The sequence below is a fragment of the Empidonax traillii genome, unplaced genomic scaffold, assembly GCF_003031625.1.
Source record: "Empidonax traillii isolate 1590-97213 ecotype Southwest subspecies unplaced genomic scaffold, ASM303162v1 scaffold357:size1057043, whole genome shotgun sequence".
Lineage (NCBI taxonomy): Eukaryota > Metazoa > Chordata > Aves > Passeriformes > Tyrannidae > Empidonax > Empidonax traillii.
The window spans coordinates 960169-984652 of record NW_020955550.1 but is presented as its reverse complement, the minus strand read 5'-3'; positions in this window follow the sequence as shown (position 1 = coordinate 984652).

Below are 24484 nucleotides of genomic sequence, written 5' to 3'. Positions count from 1 at the left end.
TACAGGAACCAAGGGGCTTGAGAGTACTTTAAAAACCAACTGATGAAAATGTGGAAGCACCAGTTCTCCAGTGAGAGCGCCTGTTGGGCAGAGGCACCGCGTGCATGTGCGTGTGCATGGATGGGCTCTCTTCTTTTTTAAAACCTTTGGAGTGAGTTTTTTGGATACTTCAGACGTCCCTTTTTCTCACCCTCAGATTGTTCGCCGCCTCCCCAGCAGAGTGACATATTGTTTGCAGTGGAATTTGACAGGCTCAGATGGCAGTAGCTGCTGCAAGATTTTTTAGTTCTTGTTGGTGCTACGACAGGTCTCAACAAATTCCCTCGCCCACTCGCCCGTGGTGCATAAGAAACTTTCTCTAAGTGCGAGGGGAGCTTGCCCATCAGTTTTGTCAAAAATCTCAGCTTTCCTTTAAGCATGATGCAGAAATTCTGGCTTTCTGGATGTGACACAGATCTGCTCTACGGCAGTGGTGTTTGCAGATTCAGGAAGGCAGACAGACAAAGGCAAGTGAAACGTGAGCTCCCAGATAACCCTGTCTTGGCTTTGTGATGGAAGTGAACTACCTGGGGTGTGTGCTGAGAAGAGGCTGTGAATTTCTGCTGAGGACATCTGGCCCCGTTCCTTGTGCTGCATTCAGTGCCCCTGTGTAAGTCCATCCTTTCCCTTTCTGTATGTTTGCTACATACACAGGTGACAGATCTGCAAATCTACCCGTCCTGCCCCAAATCCCCAGGAGGAGACATCAGTGACTAAAACAGAAACCTGTGAGCTGGTCACCCGCTTCTCTGTACGGTGGTGTTTCTGCTGGCCACCTCCAGGTATCCTCTTTGGGATGAGCTGAAATTCACCCTGAAAGACTCTTCTTTTGTCTGCTGTGTCTGCAGGTGACTCCTGCTGACTGGCTCATGGGAGCAGGGAAGTCCTCCCGTGAGCCGCCCTGCGCTTGGCATCGCTTCAAAGTGGGACTGCTCAGGGTGACAATGCCAGGCATGGCTCTTTCTCTGGGAAGAGATGCCCGTGGACGTCCCTGTGTCCCTCGTATCCCCGCAAGAGCGAGGGCATTCCAACCGAGCAAGCCCAAGAGTATTTCGTGTTCGATTTAGGCTCGGCCTCACAAGGTTATTTTCAGGCACTAGTCCTGAGGCCATCCCACTCGCAGGCCTTTCCTTGGCATAAACAGCGTTAGCCCGAGGGTGGCCCTTGTGTGTGCCAGATGCCCACAGCCACGGCAGCAGGAAATCAATGGGGCGTGGGGATATCCCCGCCACCGCGCTCCGCCGCTAATAGCTGTGGTGGTGTAGGAGTCCCTGTGGCATTTCCACATTACCTGGAGATTTCCCAAGGCAGGAGAAATCCTAAGGATAATTAAGCCTGTTTTATTTAGGGCTGAGCTGAGCCATCAAAGTGGCATAAAGCAGCCTAAATGGACCAGAGGATCTGGCACCTTATGTGAAAACTAATCATTTTCTGAGGTGGTCTGATAATTTCTGAGGAGGATATAAAATAACTCACACCCACATGTAGCTTTTAATGAGTAGAAAGGCCTCTCTACTGCATGTTCTGGAATAGTACTCTTTTTTTAAAAAAAAAAAAAAAAATGTGCCCAGAGATGTTTGCATGTAACAAAGCAAGAGGGAGATTGTGGCGGGAGCAGGAGCTTGGGGCAGTGTCTTTGTTGCTGTTTTCATCAGGGTTAAGGGCTCAGTGACCATTTGGAAACCTTTTATGGGCTAACTGGCTAGCAGCCAGTACTGCAAATTTGCACTCCTGACTTTTTGATTAGTCAGTAGTCCATCAACAGCAGTAGAAACCTGAGAAACATTTGCAGCTAACCACGTGAAAAGCAGGTGTAATAAATCAGGTTGTTCAGGTTTAGTCCCAACTGGGAAATGTGGGGATGGAGGTAGAAATCACTCCTACTCCTCTGGTGGTGTATCAGAATACCTGCTGCATCGTGCCTTACCCCAGTCCCTCCTTCCAGCAAGATTTCAGTTTATAACAGCGATTGCATTCCCGTCGGGAAATCGCAGATTTCCGACTATTTCTTTTAAGATCCACAGTGAAATTGCGTGAATGGCAACCATTCATCCATCTCATTGCAGGATCAGGACCACAGCGTGGTCTTTTTAAGCTTAAGGAGCGAGCTCTTAATCGCTGCTGACTGTGCTAAGTAGAAGGAGCTCCCTCCGTGCCAGTGCCCCGATGGCAGCAGAGGCATCTTTTCTGTTTATTTGCCTCTGTCCCTTGGGGACATGGAGTGGGGGCAGCACTCGTGACAGGGGGGCACCCGAGCTCTGCTCCCTGGCTCCTGCCATGCCTGTGCCCAGGCTTTTCCCGGGAGCAAATCAGCAGAGCTGGTGACAGCAGAAGCCGTGAAAAGACTGTGGCAGATGTGAGCCTGCTCTCTAATACTTTATGAATACTGAATCTGTTTTTTTTTTTTTTTTTTTTTTTTTTTTCAGGGGGAGGGTGGCTCTGTCTGTGTTGTTTCTTGTTATTTGTCACATTTAGGGTATACACAACACTGAAGTGTGTAGTGTTGATAATAAAAGTGGCAAAGGTGCATCCTGGGAGATATGTTCTGTCAGGGGAGATACAACAAGAGTGGACAAGAAAGTGGGATGGAAGTGTTGATGCTGTGAAGGCAGATCCATTTTACAGGCCACGTAAGAGCTTCAGGAGCGTGTTCTAATGATTTCTTTTTTTTTTTTTTTTCTTTCTTTTGGGTGGACTACTGAACCAAAATGGTCTGGTAGTTGTGGCCCACAATTTTGTAAGATTTCTGCGTAAGAATTCTCTCTCCCTCAGGTTATGACATTTTAGGATTAAACAAAACCTCCCTGTGTCCCTGAAGGTGAACAAGTGAGTTGTCATCAGATTTAGAAATTAATTTCAGGAAAAACTGCAGGACGTGTCCTGCAGTTGCAGGAAATGGCAATTCACGGTGCTGTGAGAAGGAGGGTGGATGGGACAGGTGTCACCGAGGGGACACCTCACCTTCCCCTCCCCATCAACTTACATCCAGTCTGAACATCAGGGCCATATAATAACTTATTACTGCCTTTGCTGTTAGCAGGGCTGTAGTTAAACAGACACCTTCAGGCTCTAGCCCAGCAGTTCAATTGCTTTCCCAGGTATTAAAATAACAAAAGAAACAGAAACTACTGAAAGAGGAAGAAGAAAGCAGAGCCCTTCAACACCCCCAGCATCTGGCAGGCAGCAAGAGCAGCCACATCCAGGGATGGTTTGCATGCTCGGTGCTGTGAGTTGTCAGTGGCGGGCATTTGACAAAAACTCTTTTTTTAAAGCAGTTTTAAGAAAAATTTAGTAATAACCAAGCAAACTGCTGAAACCAACTGAGCTGAACAAGGGAATAACAACAAAACAAAAAGCCCAGTGTGTGTCTGTTGCCTGGGGCAAGCTACAGCTGATGGATAAAGTGACAGACGAATCCTTCCCTCATTTCCATTTTAATCTCTGTCTACTAATTGTCATCAATATCATCAGGGTCACTAGACCACTAGTGCGAGTCTGCAACCTTCCGCAGGAACCGCAGCTTTATGCCTGCCTGGCCCCCAGGGCTTTGCCCCTGTGCTAACCCAGGCTGGACTGGGGGATGCCTGGGAGCAGGAGGAAGGGCCCTTGCAGGTGAGGTGGGTGATGTTTCCCAGCCCCACGAAGGAGAGGCTACTCGTAGTGTCCCAGCGTAAAAATACAGGACAATTGCAGCCCTCTCTGAAATTAAAATTATTTGCACTCCCTTTATGCCCAGGCCAGGACTTGCAAAAAGGGCAGCTGGGAACCCAGCTCCCACTGGAAGAGAGGGCTCATACCGACTCTTAAATCAATGACTGTGTGATGAAAGCACTCTTTGGATCAAACCCAAGGAGGGCAGAGTCACAGCTTTTTGTCAGTTCTCTGCCTGGTGGTTTCTCCTCCCTTCCTTACTCCGGTATGTGGGTATGTGTAACACACACCAGGCACCACAAGGATACTCAGGGGGGTCTCTCCTGGTGACCAGTCGGGTAGTCCCTTGGAATTTTGTCATCGCTGTGCCCAGGAAAAGCACCGACAAAGTGTTGCAAAGGTAATGTTTAACCCGGGGGCTCCAAGCCAAGTCCCGGCCTCTGCGCGCAGCTTGAGCACAAATTGTGCCCATGGCAACTACGCAGCGACTCGCTCGGTTGGAAACCTCCCATCCCCACTTGGAGGCAGCCATGTGGTCCTCTGCTTCAGCTGCTAAAAAGTAATAGATTTCTGGCATTAACTCTGTACCTTTACCCCGCACCAAATCCTCCCTGCTTTGTAGGTACTGTGTGTCCGTGGGATTCAGACAAGGCTCTGGCTTTGCTCTGTTGAACTGCTCCCTCATAACGATTTTCAACCTTTGTGGTCCATTCCCAAAGTCTCAGCATCCCTTTGGTGGTACCATCTTCATCCCTTCTCCGAATCTCCCTCATCTCCTGAATACACTTAGACTTCCCAAATACTCTGCCCGCAATCATTCTTTGGCAGATCAGCTTCTTATTCCATCTCCCATGAGGTAACCATTTCTTGAAGAGGAGATGTGAGGATAAAAATGGACTTTTCTTAGTTTTGCTGTTGATTTGGGGTGTAATGAGTTCAGTAGCTGCAGTTAACTCCTGTTCTTGCAGCTGTAGCTGGTGACAAGGGCTCTGCAGGCTCTGAAGCACATCTGTCCTTTCACCTGAGATACTGGGATGCTTTTCGGATGTTTTAGGATGCTGTGTGGTTTCGAGGTTCCACATTTGGAAGACGGTTCATCTGTTGCTTGGGGGGAGACAGCCGTGGTCCTGGAGAGGGTCATCTTGGCCCCAGGGTGGTCCTCCTTGGCTTGCTAATCATTGCTATTGCTTTTCCAGTTACCCACTGAATTAGGAAGGGACTGTTGCAATGTTATAATGCAAGCGTGTGTACCCCTGTGGCTGTGTGGGATTTTACCACTGTGGTGTGCTGTGAATCTGTAAGGAATGGTTGATGCCACCTCGTTGTTTGTGTTCTCCTGAGCGATTCGCCGCCAGCTCTGCGACCCGGGGTAGGGAGAGGCAGAGAGGCAACAAAAACATTACTCTGTGAAACCGTCTGCTGCAAATCTTCCCAGGGGAAGATTTGGAATCCCCCTGCTCCCGCCATGAAAATCTTCAGAGGCCCGTGCCCTGTAAGCCGCAGTCCCTGCGGCTGCAACTCCACATCTTTGGAGCTTATTGGTAACATATTTGCAAAGCTGCCCTGCTGTGATCACTGATCTCTGCCAGCTTAAATTTGGGAAAATGCTTTACACAGCCTTTCCTCTCCCCTCCTTCAACCCCTGCAGGTCTGTGTACAAGAAAAGAAAGATTTAGTGTTTGAGCATAAGCACTGGTCAGCCAATCTGCAGCGCATCTTCTTGAAAACCCAAAACAGGTGCTTTTGGGCCATCAAAGTCTTGAAGCAGTTAAACTTCCTTTCACCTCTGTTGCAGTTCCTTTAAAAGAAATAGAGAGATCTTCAAAAGGTGGAAGGGTGGCAGGCCAGAAACGTAAAGCGTGTGCAATCACTCAGATACAAGTGGCACCACTAAAAATTGCCTTCATATATCAGCTTATGGTTTACACACTGTGGCAGAAAGGACGCTAAAAGGTCAGCAGAAAAAAAATATATATGTCAAGCCTGGAGCTGTGACTCCAAAGGTGTGGAAAGACATGATCTGAGAAGGGTTCTAGAGGGACTGGATAAGTGCTTGATATGGCAGGATTTTTTATTTTATTTTATTTTATTTTTTGCAAGGGAGCTGCTTGCAAACGTCAGCACAGAAGCCAAGGTATATACTCGCAGTAACCTCTTGCTACGACCCCTGGTGACAAGACGGATAGTTCCATTCATCTGTGGGTGAGCAGCAGAGGCTCTCTGCATTTTTTACTTGAAGCCCTGGATGAATTTGTTTGTGGAGGGGAATGTCACCGTTGTGAATGCTCTGATCACTCATGTGCCCATAGTGAAGTCGGTGGTAGGGAAGCAGGAGGAGGGGGGAGAAGAGGGGAGGCAGAGCAAGGAGGAAGGCAAGCTTCTCTCTGGGGGTCTCGGGGATGCCAGCTTATATCCAGCAAAACATCTCCAACCCAACATTAATGGAAGATGTGACTTCAAAACAGAGGGATCAGCAAATACGCCGTAAATTAATAATGTGCCCTTTTAGTAGCAATTGCTTTATGAAAATCGGTGGGGCTTTTTTTCCCCCCCTCTCTTCTTGTAGAGATAGCTCTGAAATAAGTGGGTCTCACTGGAGTTTTGTTTAAGACTGACCCCTTACTTTATTAACCGTGTAACATTTTAAGGTTGTTTTTTCCTCTCTGTCTCCTCCAGCAAGTCTCTATTGATCACTGTTTACAGTTATAATCCCTTTCAAATTTATCATCCATGACTAACACCACACGTATTGATTGGTGCTGACGGATGTCCCTGTATGGTGTATACCCACAGTGATTCTGGCCAGTGAAGTACAGTAGATATATATTTTTTTTCCTCTCCTTCATTTGCTTTTTATAGCTTTCTGCTCCCTCCCTTTTGTTCTCAGTCTGACTAACCTATTTCACACAAACACCGTGGGATTAACATGTCTAAATTTAGGACAATTTCTTCATTCCTGATGAGGTCTTGGGAACAGGAAGGAAAAGAAAGGGTAGTGGTGGGGTTTGGGTTTTGTTGTTGTTTTTTTTTTCCTCAACTGGGAAGCTACTGGAAGAAGACAGGCCCTATAGGAGATCAGATTTATGAGGGACATCCACACGTCTTAACCTAAAGCCTAAAGTAACAAAGATGTAAGGGCTAGTTTTTTTAGGGACAAATTAGATGTCACTGGTGACTAAGGACAAGGTGTCCGAAATCTGGACTATAAATGGAGTCATTTGTCAACAATGCATTTTTGCTTGCCTACTGCAACATTTCCTCCATCTCTTGCTGGCCAGAAATAGAGCTTAAGGTCAATCTCTTTTCTCAGCCACCTTGATTTAACTTGAATTTACAAACTTAAAAACAAATAAATAAACAAGCAAACAACACCCCCCCTTCCCGTCTCAAATGTTCTCAAGGATTTTGGTACAGTAGCAGCATATAATTTTTGTCACTTAGGGTATTGTTTTGTTCTTGTTAACCCAAAGGTGTGAACTTCACTTTTTGAAGCTTGTGTTCCTTCCAGCTTTTAATAATCCATTTGTAACATTTTTTTGTGTGTGCTCTCTGCAACGGTTTAAATACATGTTCTTGTACATGTGTTTTATTTGGGTGTAATAAGGCAGCAAGTATAAGACAGAGTTGTTAAACCTCAGTAAAAACATTTTTTAATAATAATTTGGCATTTATTTAATATAAAACCACTGTCTTATTAAATCTAACTCTTTGGATTTAATAGGATAGTTTATTGTATTATAGCATTACTTCTACAGTGCTATAGTTATGGTTGAAAAGGCATTTTCATTATAAACTCCTGTTTGCAGGTGCTTATAACTTCCTGAACTACAGTACCTCTTTTATTTGAATGTGAAATCACTCACTGTACTTCTTAATTTTTTTCTTTCACCTCCTTCTCAGAGACAAGGACATCTAGATGTCAGAAATAAAACAAGAAAAGCAGCAGTTACTGAGGAGCAGCATTAGAGCTGAGAATTAAAATGCCCCAAGGTAAGAGTTCAGACTCAGAGCTTTAGGAAACTCTGGACCTTGGTCAAGTTGCTGCAGCCACGGCTGTTAAAGCATAAACTTGGCAATTTGCTCAGTAATGTGCAGCGCCCCTGTTGTGACAGAGGGGCGCGTTGGCAAGACTTGGCTGCCAGAAGGAGTGTTACCACTGAAGTCCCAAATTCTTGTGGTCTTGATAAACTCTGTAATTGGCACAGCGTGGATGGCAGGGCAGGGACTTCGTGGAGTTTCTGGTCAGTCTTGTGCAGGGGGGATGTCAGGAGGGTGCAATAGCTGTGAGTGGTGAAGAAGGAATCGACCCTGAGCTTCTTGTGTTCACTGGGGGTACTTGTAGCATCTTGCAGGGTGCTGGCCTGCCTGGCCTCACTGTTTCCTGTGGTTTCATGGAATAAATTACCTTGTTCCCCCAAGGCTCCTCAAAAGGCCCCTTGCTTGGGCCAACCACCTAAATGTGGCACTGGAACTCTTGGCTGTGATTTCTTCTGTTTGCCACCACGAACTTCACAGATGTCCTCCCTGAACTGGACCTTTTGCAGTGGAGGATAATGAGATATAAATCTCTGACTAACATTAAACATGTAAACATGCAGGCTGCCCTAGGGTACCCCACTAAAGCCTTCTGCCTAATCACTGAAGGGAGAAGGTGGCAGTGGTCTGTGCCATCCTTCGTGGCACAGTTCCTGTTCTTCTAACCACCTGTAAAATGAGTAGGAATGCTGATACCTGAATATGTTTACAACTCAAAGTAAATCTTGGGTAGCTGGAAGAGACCTGATCTCCCCCGAGTTTTCAGCTGTTACAGACTCAGGCAGATGCCATGAAGGAGTTTATTTATGGCCTTGAAACCAAATGTAGTGGAGGGTTGGTGGGCCATTAGTTTGCCCGGAGTTTGTTATGTCCCTTTATGATCTGTTGGCTGAGGAAGAGCCAAAAAAATTTAAAATATAACTCTGTTCTCTGTGTATTTCTCCTTCACCTTGAAGGCAAACAGGGGTTTGTCTGGTGAGGTGCTCAGGACTTGACCCAGGGTCAGTGTACTTACAGGGGATGAACTGGGTTAATTACCAGGTTTTATGATGAGCAAACAGGACCTGCCTTCAGCAGGGCTGTCTCCAGGAAATGGGGCACTTTTTGGTGCCATGTCCTGGCCGTGCCTCTGAAAGGGTGACATCCACATGGGTTTACTCTGGTATGGCTGTGGCTGACCCTTGCAACATTACAGAGCTTTGGTAAATGTAACGTTTAATTGCTTTCTGGGCTGGGAACCACTTGTAAACAAACCTGAGCCTCAATGGAGACTTTATAGTTAAATAAATAAATGCTGACAAAGAAAGACTGGAGACACAAAAAACCCAAACAGGAGCACTGCACTAAACTGCCCCATAAAACCTGTGTAAAGAGAGTGTTACATGGTGTCGCAACAGCAGGCTTTTTGCTTTTCCACGGGCTGAGCCTGCACGTGGAATTGCTTCCCTTTATTTCAGTTCTGTCCCAGAAACTCCTGCTGGAGTGGCACTGAGCAGAGGGGAGGTTGATTTGTTTGGTTTTGGGTTTTTTTTAATTATCACCAGGCTTTAACAAATTTCTCCTTTGGTGGTGGGAAGATCCATGTAGGAAGAGGGACATGTGCCACTGTTACAAAGGGTGCAGCCTGTTCTTGCTGGCGCAGAACTGGGGCTGAGCAGTAATTGCTAAGCAGAAAGTGGCTCTTGAAAAGCACACAGAGTTTTGCTAAATCTCTTCTGTGTCTAAGCAGCAGTGCAGTCCTTCTGCTTAAGGTCTCTAAACATCAAGTCTTTCCTGGGAAGGCAAATACAGATCGCTGTAAATTCATCAAAAGAGAGTTCTTTAAACAGCCAGGTCTCCTGCTCTTGTATAATCCATTCTGGGCTTAGGAATACTAATAGTTTCCTCAAATAAAAGGGATTTGCCTCGCTCACCTTCAACTCTACCCAAAACAAGAGGGTTTGTAGGTACAGGTGCTCTGCCCTGAAAACCCTTACTGCAGCCATGGCAAAGCTGAAAATCAAGGTTGTTTCTAGGAAAAACAGATAAATTAAGCAAGCTTTTGTGGCAGGATCTAATTTTCAGTAGGTTATTCTCCCCATGCAGTTTTGCAGCACTGCAAAACCTTTTGTAAGGTCCTTTTAATGTTCCTCAAGTGCATATCCAGTCCTTTCAATGTTTCTGGAGTGCATGTCCAGAAACCACAGTGGCAACAGTTGCCTTCATCCAAAAGAGAAACAAAGGCAGTTATTATATATCTTGAAGATACAAGAACTGGGAATTTCCTATTTTTACTTCTTGTGAGGATCATTTAAAAATATCCACAGGTTCATTTTTATGTAATATCACATGACTTGGCATGCTTCAGATTGTAGTTAGTCACTTTTTGGTAAAATTCTCTAAAGGAAAAATGTGTACATGCCATTTTAAAATCATATTCAACCACATGGAAAAATCCTTTGTGCTTGGAAAATGTGGAAATCTGGTTAGAATCGGGTTGGTTTTATCTTTAAACCAGTCAATTTTGTTGGAAATGTAATTGGAGCAGAGCTTGGTTTTTGGAGGGAGAAATTCATGTAGCCAGGTGACGTTTTCTGGCTGGGCAGACCTGTCTTGAAATTTGAAATAAAACAAAAGAAGGAGATGAAACTTCTCTTGGATTTGTTCTTCTGATAAGGAAGTCAACCCTGGACTTTCCATGGGCCTGTCACTGAGCTCAGAAATCTCCCAGGGTTTTGGACCAATCCCAGCAGCTGAGGGAGGGTCTGGAAATACAGATATTAAACTGGGGATAGTGCAAATGTTGGTCGGGAAAAGTGTGCGGAAGCTTCCATGGAAGAAGGAGTGATTTTCCAGTCGTTTGTATGAAGAGGGCTTAAAGTCACTTGATTAAACTGTAGCACCAGGAGGAAAAAGAATTCCTCTCCATATAACAACAAAAAATAATCGTAATAACCCAGACTTTTATATCTCCTAATGGTAAACCATTTTTGTTATTTCAGATGCCAGCCTGTTAAGCTTCTGAGTTCTCCGCATGATCAGAAAATTGCATTGACCTCCACCCAGTTCAGCCTTGGATGGAACTTCTTACAGGTGCTTATTTTTTTTATTTTTTTTACTCTCTTGGGAAATGCATTTTCACCTATTTGTCCCACATGCCTTTTCTTTTCACTTCTTTTCTTCCTTTTTTTTTGGCCTTTTTTTTATTTTTTCTAACCTCAGAGGTAGCAATCCTACTGCTATTAGCAAGATGTCTATTATAGTGTCATTAAAAAAGCTATAGTCAGAGCATGGAATGACTCACATCATGGAGGAGTTAATAATTCACTGTAATAAAAGTATAAAGTTTTATGATAAACCACTCTCAGGGGAGTTAAATATAATCCTTAGCGGGTCACACACTGACTACAAAGCTTACATTTGTAATGGTAATTTGAATTTACTACATCGCCTTTAGTTTTTAAGCGTTTGTATGTCATTAGACCTTATAAATTGATTTATATATTCAACTCCAGTATAATTCTTCATAAAGGTACAATAAATTTTATGGATTGTAGATATGGCATCTAAAACAGTTTAGAAAAATAATTTTATTAAATTCGCTTAAACGGCGGTGATGAACAGCGGTGCCGGAGTGTCTCAACTTCTGAGAACTGCACGAGGCGGGGAGGGAGCTGCAGGTGGTGGTGGGGACAGAGGGAGGGGACCGGACCATAACTGGTCACCCAGCTTCTCAGTCAGGGCACCGGTGGCACCAGGTCATACAGTCACAACTGTCATTGAGAAGGACCCGTGTTCTGCTCCAAAATTCCATCTCCTACTCCCCACGTGGGGTCCCCGTGGGGAGTCACCAGGGCCACCCCTAATACCTTATTGGTGACATTGAGTACAAGATCACCTGCAGGAAAGGATTGTGTTTGTGCCATAAACAAGTCACTTTTTTTTTTAAATTTTTTTTTTTTGTTTGGAGGAAAAGCAGCCTGCTGTGTTGCACCTTAGCCTGAGTTGGCTTCTGAGGGATGGATGTCTTTCCTCAGCACTTTGCCACCTCTGCACTCTCTATCAGAAATAGCTTGTCAAAAGTGAAAATATCTTTTTCCTTCCCCCCAACTTGGGTTCAGCAATCATATCCTTACCAGAATCCATTAAAAATGTTCATCTTAAGCATTCTTTATTGGTGTGATTTCAGCAGAGCTGCCTGCGAGGAAGCGACTGTTGGTATTTTGCTTCTGACATGGCAGATCCTGCTCAGACCCCTCATCCTGTGAAAACTTCTGTTTGCGTTCCCAAACATGTTGAGCAGTCTCTGAAAACAGTACCCGGGACACAGCTCAAAAAAACACTCGATAAACTTTACCGTCTGTTTCTTAAGTGGTTTTAAATAGTCAACCAGCATTTTAATGCTGCTTTTCCTGAAGTCGGTGTAATTTCAGTGCTGATCTCGAAAGCCCTTTGTCTAATCCGCTATGTAATCTTTCTCATAACAAACCTAAAAAAGATCCTTGTACTCCCTAGTGGGCAGTTATCATTGTATTCCCCATCGCACTCACACATTAGCAAAGCTTTATCCCATCATGGTTTTGTTTTTGAAAGCATTGAGGTAAATCTCAGGTGGCATCCTGCACTCAGTGGGTGTGTCGCTGATGGAATGACCCAGCCAGCTGGACAGGTTTATGTACAATTTACGGGAAATGTATTAAATGTGTCTCGGGAAATGATTCTTTAAAACGTTCTCGCTGCCAGTGCAGTAAAGATTAAGACCTTGGCATGGAACAGAGAAAAAAATTAAATAATTTTCAGGAGCTTGATGTAAAATAATGATGTTTAATGTAACTTAAAGTCACCAAAGGATGAACATTTAGACTGAATTCCTACTCCTCCCTTGATTAATTCCCATAATAATTCAGGGATCCCTGAGACTTGCAGGCTGAATTTGAGCCCTGGCACAAGCAAACAGAGTCCTGCTTTAATCCCTCTCGGGCAGTTTGCTCAGACAAATGCAGGATTACATAGGCAAAAAGAGAACTTGCAGGTGGGCAAGCTCTTGGGAAAATAACCACTGTTATTTTCACATAATTATTTTTGATATTCCAATTCTTCTTTTTGCGTTCATTGGCTTAAATACCGTGAGGGCAGTTGTTTAGGCTGCATCCTGGATTTCATTTGTGCCTGAATTTCCTAAGCCAGTCAAGAGGGCTTTACAATCTCTGTGCTTAACATGTTGTTGTGCTTAGATGTTACTGCATACAGACTTGGGGTTTTTTTTTATTATTGTTTGTGCCTTTTGCATCCGTTTTACTTCACCACGATTCCCTTGTTTGGTTGCACTGGAGCACCAAGAGCTAGCATTGCTGGAGTTTTCCCTGGCATGAAGGTGTAGGTGGAGAGGCTTGTCTGCCATATCAACGGGGCTTGCCTGGTTTTTGCCTTTTTTAAGTGCCTCCATCGCTGTTGACATAGCCAAGAGCGATCAGGATAAATGCAAAAAATGGATGTTATTGCCCATCTGCCCCCAAACGTTGGGGTTGCAGTGGGTGGGAAGTGACACCGGGTGCTATGGGATGCGCGGCATGCCGAGGGAACAGGCAAGCCAAAGGGCTTGGAGCACCTTCCAGTTTCAGCTTCTAAAATTATGCCGGGATAAACTGCTTTCTGCAGTATCCTTGAACATTTGCTGCGCAGCAAATAAAGGCATTAAGTCTTTCCTCCTCTTCCAAATACACAGTTTAGAAATAAAAGGTAATAACTGACGATATGCAAACACTGAAATTTCCATTCTTCACAGATTAAATGATCCTTGCTGCAGATCGTGAAAAGAGCCATTAGTGAGAGAGAAAAGGGGGGGACACACACACTTTGTGCAGCAACAAGCAGTATATTCTGTGCTTTAATAAGAGGGAAGCTGATGGAGAACTGCAGGATTTAAAATCATGCGGGTGGACACAGCAGGTTGATTTTTGCCAGGACAGGATGAGTGCAGGGGGACAGAGGTGGGAGAGATGGGGAGCAGAGCTGGCAGTGACCAGGTGCCCTCCTTTCTAAAGTTTCAGAAGTTTGTAATCCTCAGGGTTTTTTTTGGAGAGCAAACAGGTTCTTGGGCATCCTCTCCTCGTGTCTTCAAACACATTTTGAGGAAAAGATTTCAACACTTGTTCAAGTCAATAGTAATTATTGTTTAGTACTGGATTATATAAGGCTATTCCATAGGCTTACGGAATTAAACTGTTAGGATGTCTTTGCAGATGCCAAAGAGTTAATGGCTTCAAGTTGAGATGGAATAATTACTGCCTGGACTGATTTACTATTTTATTTCTATGATGTTTGAAAATCTAATAAATCATTTTACTTTTATCTTGATAGTTAATTCTTTCATTAGGAAAATTAGACGCTTCATTATAATGTTTATCATGAGCTGGAAGTTTTTTTCTAATTTCTTTTTTTTTGTTTTTTTCTTTCTTAGTTTTAGGATTGCACAGTTCACTTCTGCCAGGTTTTCATTTTCTTTATCAGGTTTTCATTTTCTTTGTCATTCCTAAGTGGAGGCAGCAGCAGAGCAGTGGGCTGGATCAGACCCGGGGCCTGCTTTGGAGCTGCCGCCCACGCCATTTACCTTGATTTCCTGGGGAGCTCTAGATGTTTTGGAAAATCAGGCTCTAAGCTCTTTAGGCTCTTAGATGCATAGATATGGAAACTAGAAGGGATCGTAAAGCTCTTTTACTCTCAATTTCTGGAAAATTCAGATTAAAAAAACCCCACCCAGCAGCAGGCAAGACACCTTTATTCCCTCCAGTGCAGTGCCCAACACTTGCTCCATATGCTCTAATTTGGCTTGAACGTGCAATTTTGCCTTCCCTCTTGTGCAGAATGTTGTTTTTTGTTAAGATAACCCACAGTGATTCCACTCGCAGCATTTGTCAGTCCATTAGAAATGGTACCAGGAACTTCCTACCACAAAAAACCTTATTCTGGAAGATGCTTCTTTACCCATACGACATCTGTAAGCTCTGCATACTCCCCACTTAGGCTGATTGCTCCTACAATTAATGTGCTTTGGGGCTGTGGTTCTGTAATCACCCAGTGCATTGAGAAATGCGCAGCGTATATTGAAAAGTGTCTATAATATATTTTAAAGGGAATTCTTAACTAAGCTCTGACCTTGATACAGTCTGAAGGTGAGGAGGATCAATCATAGATATAAGGAGGGGAACTCTCACAGGACATGAGTACCTAAGATTTTCTCTAGGTATAATTCTGGATCTGTATTTATTTGTATTTATCTTTGAAAGCTCAGACAAGTAGAGATGCTGTAATTGATTTTATTTGAAAGTGAGAGATGGGGTCAAATGCAGGCTTTTTGGTCTCCTGCTTTTACTTCTCTACCTATAAAAAATGAGCATTTTTACTCGAGGTGCTTAATGACATTCACATTTTGTTGGCCAGGCGTGTGAGTGGGAGCCTCCAGCAAAGCCAACTCCACCTCTCCCAGCTTCAGATGAGCTGGGAAAGATCCTCATCCTGCCAACTCATCCTTAATTGGCCTATATAGTAAGAAGCAATTAAAACTAAAGGCCCGATTCATAAAAAATGTACGTTGTGTCTGTGTGCGTAGGGGCCTTTCCTGCTCTCCAGCTAAGAGTGCAAGAGGCATATTAGCTTCCAGTGCACCTTTCTGCAATTTACTCCCTCCTTCCTTTCTCTGAGTCACAGCTGACCTTTTCTCCTGGTTCCTCTGCCAGTGAGTATCGTAGAATCCTAGAATATCCCGAGTTGGAAGGGACTCACAAGGTCCACCCAAGTCCGAGTAAATGGAGGTGTGTGGTGTAAACCTTCTGTAGAAAAGGTGAAGTTTAGACAATATGTGAAAATGTCCAAATGAAAGCTAATGGCTGTGTGTCAGCAGTGCTGCCTTCTCTTAGCTGATTGATTTTTAGCAAGCCGCTGGCTTGCTAGACAGATTTTGAAAGATCTTTGCTGGCGTGCTGGGTGTACAAAGCCTGCAATTTCTTCTTCTTTCTTTCTAAAAGAGGAAAAATAAAATAATGTTAAGCAGTTCATGCACAGAAGAAAAGGAACAGAGGCAAATCACCTGACTGATGTTGAAGCTTGTGCAAAGCCCAAATTTGAATTATTTTGCTTCCCATACTTCCAGATTCTTGTTTGATAACTGGATGTATAAGTGGACTGAAATACATGAATGCAATTCCTATATTTTTTAATTTGAATTAGTTTTCTGTGAGGTGTGCTTGGGCTTTGTATTTTATTTTTTTTTTTTGTCTGCAAGGACTTTTGGGATACAATTTATGTGGGTGACTGCATGGTATAAAGCTGAATCATGCTCCATCTGTTGTGAAATACCTGTAGCTTTTAGAATGATCTCCGCTGCAAACACTACAGGGTCAGGTTTTTGCTGGATGTGGCTTGATCCAGTTTGGTTAAAAAATCATCAGGTTGTTTCAAGATACCCCAAGAAGGCTCCTTTTCAAGTTGTTGCTATGCCCTGTCTTGGGAAGCCAGGGTTGCCCGTGCTTTGTTTTTTGGTTTTTCCCAAAATAACCCAGTTCATGCACGGATCCTGGCTGCTTCCCACCTGCTCCGTGGCAGTGGTAAGGACGAGCCCTTGGCAGTGTTTGGCACCACTGGGGATCATCCACTTGTGCCAAGGAAACCAGGGAGTGTGTTTCCACCAGCAGTGCCAGCCCGGCGCTCGCCATACGGCGTTTTCCGCCGAGGTAAAAATTACCCTCTTGGGGGGAAGGAGAGGTGGCCTCCGGTCCACCTTCAGGATTGGAATCTGATAAACAGTTTCAAATGTCAGTGGCCTGTTGTTGGTAATTAAATTGTAATGACAGATCCCTGCTGATACCATCAAGGTGCTTTTGTCCGGGGAACCCTGCATTAAGAGGAGCCGCAACAGCAGTTTTGCTTGTTACCTCTTGCTACTATTACAGTTAAATAGTTCATGGCCATCAGCTTCCCCTGGCAGGAATGTGCACTGTCGCCGGCCTGGGTTTCGTGCACCCGCCGCCAGGAATGCGAATGTATCCTAAATATTTGAGTGTTCCAGTGTTTGTTAGCCCGAGCTAACCGGCATTCCTGGTAGTGGGAACCCACTGGCACACGGTTTGTTTGTGCATTTTTACATCCCAGACCCGGAGCCTTTAGAATTTGTCTGTTAACTTTCGGAGAGCAGGGGAAAATGTCTATAAGAAAGGCTGAAGTTCAGAATGAAGGCGCTCAGTCAGAGAAATATCAATATGCAGCTGTCAGAAGAACTGACATTCTGAGTCACAAAAATACATTTTTGGAGATTTTTTTTTTTGGCGGAGGGTGTTTAATGTGTTCCATTATAAATGATTAAAATCACACAATCCATCGAGATAATAATAGCAGTCACCTTCTTAAAAACAACAACAGTTGCTTTATTCCCATATTGTTGCTTGTGCTCTGGAAAGAAAAGAAGCGAAACGAGAGTGTTTTGGATGTTTTGGTGAGTGACTGCCTTCAAAGAAGTTTTGGAGCCCTTTTCCATCCTGTTCTGTAGAGGTCAGCAAGTTTGAGGAATTACAGGCACTAAGTGAAAATGAAAACATCAAGAGGCTTGCTGTCTATCACAAGTATCACTAAATCTTTTTGAACAACCCTGGGCAGTGAATTATGGAAGCATGGAATTGACTTACAGTTTATTTCTAGTAACAGTCAGTTACTATGTCAAATCCAAAACCATTCAGAAAAGCCTATAAAAATGTATGACAAACTAACCAGCAACCTCTAGATCTCTTTACATGTGTATGATTTTAGAGAACGTCTCGCTAGTGCTGTTGGAAATGAACAGACAGGACGTTTTCACGAGGCTGTATTTTATATTTTTTTTTTTTTTTCCTCCTCGCTCGCGTTGTTTGGCATCACAGAAAAGCCTCTGGAGTAGCTTTGCTGGAGGAAGGGCAATATGGTGTGTGGGCAGGGGAATGGCACAGCTCTTGCTCCTGCCTCCCTCGGTGATGCTCTTCCCCCCTACCCTGCGCACCGTGACTTTTAACAGTTCCCTAAACTTTATTTCAAGGGGCCTTGTGAACACATGGGAACATTTTAGCAAAGGTGTTGCAGCAGCCATGGCTCACCCCGAGGTAAGAGAGAGGAGGAGAGGTCCTGTGGGAGAGCTGGCTCAGTGAGGAGCTGATGGACGCGCCACCTCCATTGCCCTGGCACCAGCGAGTCTGGTCGTGCTGCTGGGCAGAGAAGGGAGCTGAAGCCTTGGGTGTGGGAATGACCTTGTTGCTGTATGGGGCAGGTGTGAGGTTTTCTGCTGGCTGCTTAAAATGCAAGTTTATAAGAGCATGGGTGCTGTTTCTGAAAGCTGTGGGGGGTGTCAGGTTAGAGTGGTTTAATTGTTGGGCAGCTCGGGGGTCTGGGGCGCAGAGGGCATTTCAAAGCAGCGCCGTTATGTTCCCCCTGCTATGAGTCTCCACTTCTGATTTCCCCTGAGAGGGCTCCCAGGAAGCAGCACTTCCCTAATGTGCTGCCAGATCTGAAATGTTGGTTGGCTGATGTTGTGACTTTTCAGGAGAGGAAACCCTTTTTTTGGAGATAATAATGCTGGAAAATACTCCCTTAGGTGCTTGGCCTGAGCTCCTGTGCCTCCCTGGGCTGGGTCAATAATTTTAGGGTGGGCAGGACCATTTGGACCTAGTTTTCCACGTCTCAGAGATTAAGTTGGGTATAGCTTCATAAAACAAAGCAAAAATTAATTAAAAATATGAAGGAAGTCAAAACATGAGATAAGCAGTCTCTAGACACTGTTGTAAAGGGCAGACTGGTATCTACCAGTTGGGTGGACCTCCAAGAAGGATATTTGGCTATTTATTTGGGAGGACTACCCTGAAGAGACCAAACAGGGAGCAGGTCTTTCAAAGCTGTGGTTTGTTTTGTTTTCTTTCTGTGCAAGTGGCAGACAGCATTAAAACGTTTAAGCATTTGCCACTGCAAGAATGAATGCAAAATGTCTTGTGTCCAAATAGCCATTTTGCTTTTCTTGTGCTGCTTGTGCTGGGAAAGCATCCAAACCCGAGTTTGTCTTGTAAGAAATGATTTCAACATCAGTCCCCTGGCAATTGTATTTTAAAACTAACACAGCCTAATAAACTTTCACTCATGAAACCATCAAAGTTGTGTTTACTAGCAGAGCACTCGGGTCAATAAAACTACTCTGCGCACTAGGATTTGGGATTTTATTATTTTGCATTTATTGAGAAACAAATTGCAGAATGAAGTGGGGCCACGAATAAAATACTCCTATACACTCAGAATATAATACAAAATGTAATTAGGCAGCACATTGTTAAAAGTCAGGACCAAAATCCGACAATATGGTGTCACCAATTGTAAGCCTGTAACTGTATAATACATAATTGTCAACTGTTGAGAAAAGATCTCATTTTGATAACACATATTGAGATTGGAAGTCTGTTTGTTAATGAGGGGTCTGAAAAATACTTATGACTCCAGGATGCTTGACAGCTCTAACTGCAACATTGTGCTCCACAGTCAAAGAACAGCGAGTTAGAAGGAACACAAACAAAAAATAAGAGCTTTTTAGGAGCGAAGAGACAGGGATGTTTATGTTTAAAGAATGTATTAAAATCACAGCTATTCTGCTCAGATATTAGAGTCAATCAATAGATTGATTCACTGTGATTTATTTCTGTTAATTTATATTTTACATGCACAACTTGGCTCTAAAGCTGTTTTTTTTAGAGCTGTTCTTGATATCGTCAGCTTCATCTCCATGCAGAGGACTGAGGACAGGAGTGCTCTGCTCACCTGGGTATGGACCAGAGCCAGAGCAGCTCTTCCTGCCCACTTTAGCTGGTTCTGAGCATAACCCAGCCATGACCTCAGTTATTTTCTCTCTGGGATATTCCTCCCCCAACCACATGCATGTAGCTCTGCTTGTGCAAAGCAGGAGCCTGGGATTTCAGGATGCCACCAGGTTTCCTTCAGGGCTGTCCCCCGCTTTGCGTGGCTGGGACCTGTTGGCAGCTGGACACAGCTGCAACCCCCAGCATTTCCTGTGCTCCCTTTCCCAGCTCTGTGTGCCTGCTGGAGTTGTGTAAGAAGCCAAGATTACACACAAAAGAGCAAAGCTATATAAGTTGCACTGGCAGGCTGCACTCCTTTTATTTCTGATCTGTGCTGCTTTTATTTTCTTGGTGAGAGATTAAGAAGGTATTGTTAAGGTTGTTCTGGATGCCACAAAAACTCCAGGTAGCATTTTGCAGCGAATTTCAAAATTTTTGAGTAGCGTTGTGCTGGTAAACTCAGAGTTGAACTCCCATGGCATATATTCTGTTCCCTCATTATCCCGTGTGTTCAGGAAGCTCCGCACAACCCGTAGCAACTTGTTTTCTCAGAGGGAGTGATTACATGTGGTGTAGTGGGTTTCTTTTGTATATGTGTGTGTGGCAGTCATATAAAAGCCAGCCTCTTATTTTTCAGGGTATTTGTAGCAGCTGCAGAGGAAATGTCTGTGTTGCTCTATGTTTTAGAAATGAGGTTGGGAGTCTGTTGATGCCTCTGGAGGCTCTGCTGGCATTGCTGATGACTTCAGGTGGCACCTCACAGTGACTGAGCTTGCTGCTGTCTGAGGAAGGCAGCAGGTGGAAGGGTTGCCTCCCCTTCACTCTGCCCCCCAAACCCAGATGGAACAGTGACTAGTTTGGACTTTAAATAGGTAGAAGAAAATGCCTGCTTTTGCATTGCCGTATACTTGCTGCTGCAGACAAATACTGCACTTATTGCTGCGCCTGGTGCCACAACAACCTGCCAGAGTGGCACTGGAAATTTGTTTCCAGGCCACCTTCAGAGCAATGGCTGTAACCAAAAGGCAGGGGAGGCTGAGCTTTGTGCTGCCTGGAAACAGGCTGAAACTCCTCCAGTGTCTCTAGGGTCACAGAGGCTCTCTGTGCCCCACACTAAAATTCGGGGACTTCACCAAAACAGCAGAGGGTCCGAGCTCTTTCCTTCCTTGCTGTTTCCTTGCTGAGTCCCCTGCCCATTTCATTAGCAGACTTTTCATGGCAACTTTTGGGAGGAGGGGTTGCACACTTTAATTACACAGTTCAAATCACCAGTTACAGTGGTTCTAACATCAAGCACTTTTTTTTTTTTTCCTTGGTCATTAGCCTTACTAGGGCAATCCATGCCACAAGGCTGACCTGCATACACCATTCTGTCTTCTTTGCTTTTCGCAGTGCATGATGTATTTATCCTGCAAATGTGCATTTTCTTCTGTTTTCTCTTTGTTTTCTTTTAAAACACCCTTTAACCACTGAAGAGTTGAAGCGATTGCCATAGAAATACCGTGTGCCAAAGTGTGCCCAGGCTTGGTGCTTCTTCATTATTCTGGTGCAGCAAATTTCCAAATCCTGTTGCCTGCCAGCGCCCTGGAAGAAGGAACCTGTGCTCTAAGGGAGGCTGAGGGTGCAGTCCTGTTAGCTGGGGTTTGGCACTGCACAGTCTTCTAAACCAGGGGGTCAGACTGGGGAGCAGAACCACGAAGGAGCAGCTGCCTGGACACTGCCTTTCCCCTCCCCTCTGCCTCTCAGAGCTTTTGTCTTGGAGTGGTAGCTCCGCTCCGCTGCATCCGTGGGACGGCCGGGGACACCGGGGGCTTAATGGGGAGTTGTCAGAAATAATCGTGCTTGTACCTCTTTGTGCTGTCAGAGGGGAAGATGCTAAACTCTCTGTGAAAGCTGGATGTGAACAGGGATGGACAGTGGTCTTCGGACCATTACAACCTACTTCCTCTAATTTTTAAAATTTATATACTTTGCAATGCATTATTAATTTTCTTGTGAGTGATATGACTTTCAAGGCTATCAGGGGACTAATCTATTTTTTACATGGAGTAGAGGAGGATTCTAGGTTTGTACAAATAAAATACTCCCTGGAAGCAATACAACTGAAATGATATCTGCAAACATCACAGCTTTACCTCTCTTCTGAGCAAACATCAGCTCTCTATAGAAAGTTAACACTTTAATTAGACAGAATTTCAAATGATTGTGCATGTCTGCTATTAATCTAAAACATTTGTATCCCTTTTCGTAAAAATTGCTTTCTTTGTACAGGGCTGAGCTAGGAAGCTCAGGAAGAGATATCTGAATCCTTAGTTTAAAGATATTTGGGAAATACACATGATTAAACAATCACTGGTATTACCTGAAATCCAAAAATTGTGTTGCTATGGGTATAGTATATTTGCTTAATTCCAGCTGATTGTTCCTTGCCTGCAAGGAAAATTATGTGTGGTTGCAGAGGTTTAAATATGCTTTTTTCAGTGGAACTACAGGTATAATGGTTTCATAGGTCTAAGTGGGGAGATAATTTTGGTTTTTGGATGTTAAACAGTAGTGGGTACATGCACATTTGTTGGATATAAAAATCTGGTGGAAATAAATAAGATCCAGCAAACGTTTATTTGGGAGTTGGGTTTGACCTCTAGAATCGTGTTAACAGAACCTTTACTGTAGCAAGTTCGGCTTTTTATTTAGTGTTTGAAAAAATAGCACGAGTACAGTAGAACAGTCCTTCTGAAGAGTCTGGCACAGACGAGGAATGAGGTGTGATTAAAAAATGCCATTGCAAGAACAGTGAATATTTTTTTAATGCTTCACATTTCACGGACATTCAGTTCACAATTTCTCCCCTTTTTCTTCTTCTTGGGTGCTGTTAGCCACAAAGCTTCATACCGGCCTGTCTGCTTTGGAGGGAAAATAATGTCTATTTTTTCATCTCCGCTGTCTTGTTTCCTCCTGTGCACCCTGTGAAATTCCTGTCACTGATACCAACCGCGGGTACCTCTGCACTGAAATGTGAAAACCTGGGAGGCTCGAGGTGTGATCTCCGAGCTTCCAGATGTACCTGTGGCGCTGAGATAGCACCGAGTGTCAAATTAAGTCTTATGTGGATAAAGATACCTGAGCTGGCTACAGAGTTTGAACCTCTCAGTGCTAAACCCACGACCACTGTGCTGAGGAGGGAGCTCAGCTGTGTGTGCTCTGCAGTTGTGAAGGGTGGAACAAAGTTCCTCCCCAGCCTCCAAGACGTGGTACTGTTGGAACTTTTGCATATGTTGGAAAAGCGGGTAGGAATCATCCATCTTCTTAGACATCTGTGAACGTCACACCTGGGCAAGGCAGGGCAGTTATGGTTCTTAGGGCTTTCCTCTGGGAGTTTGAACTGTGTTTGGTGGACCTGAGAACAGGATGGTGGGTGCAGGTGTAAATCAAAGTCCCTTTTCGGTCCAGCTGTATAAATCAGATCTGCTGGCTTGATCCTCTTCAGGACTGCCTCTGCAGGCAGGACCCTCTCTGCAGCAGATCCTGTGCCCACCTCATCCCTCACAGACCAGGGATGAGAGATCAGGAATTGCCACGCAGCTCTTTTCAAGGCTGTTTTGCGGTGCCAGGTCCTCACTGCATGCAAGTGGTTTGCCAAGTGCTCCACTGGCACAACATAAGCCGACACCGCTGATTACCTGGAGAGCGGGGGAATCCCTGAGGACATCCAAAGTCATGCTCTTGTCCCATGGGAGTTGGTGTGTGATAATAGTGAGTGTCAGAAGTGGCTTTTTGGAGATGTTCTGTTTAGTAATCGCTGTAACCTTGAGCATTCCTGCACAAAGAACACTCTCTAAGCATTACGGAACACAAAGGTGGCTCCAAACCACCACTGCTTCCAGGGACAAGCAGTGGCAAGCACTGCTCAAGCCTCAAGCTGGGATGTTTCCTGGGCACTTCTCACTCCTTGATTCCCCTTCTCAGGGCCATATGGGGGCCTTTGACCTCCTTTTGAGTTTTTGGTGTGCGGTTTGCCTGTGCAGGGCACACAGGTTGCTCAAAAGCATAGAAAAAAAGCTCAGTAAGTTTTGTGTTTTCTCTTGCTGAGACCTCCTGTCAATGCCTGAGGGGATAGGTCTATGTGCAGTACAGTTCTTACAGCTCTTATGCCACTGTATGTTACAGAACCAGGATGGATGAGCAGGACCATCCAAAAGGCTCTAATTCTCTGCAGTGGTTCGGAGGAGAAAGATATCTGCCTTTCAAAACCTGAAAAAAATCTAGTTGTGAAAGACAAAAAAAAAAACAAACCTCAAAGACTCCTTAATCAGTACTGTGAGTGAGTTATCCAGAATCTGCTTGGAGCGGTCAGGCACCCCAAGAGCCCACTGTTGCACCCAGCTCCAAAACTGACTTTCTCTGTGGCCCCGGGCCAGTCACTTAACTCCCTGTTGTTCATTGAACTGCAGAGGGGAGATAACAATCCCTGCCTACCACGAGGTAGGTTGTGGCAGGATAAATTAGCTGTTGGCTTTTAAAGCACTTTAAAGATGTACTGCAAAGCATTAAGAGCACTTGTTTTTATGAAGACAGTAATGGTTAAATGATAATTCTGTGCTCTCGCTGAATTTGTTAGTTTTAAAGTGTGAGTGTTATGCTTCTACAATATGCTATTAATCCAAACAAATTACTAAGCCTTTGTGTGGTATGTGAGGAAGCCCATGAATTTACCTCTCTGTAGCTGTAAATGCAGTGGAAAGGATTTGAACTTCCCTTCTCACCTCAGAGCCTCTGGCAAACTGGTCACTGACATAATAAATATTCAGCATTTAATAATGCTTCACTTTTCCTCTTTAAACCATTAGTTGTTTCCTGCTTGACTAAGAAGAACTTCAAATTCAATTCATTAACATTTCTTTAAATAGCCCTCTTAACAATACCGG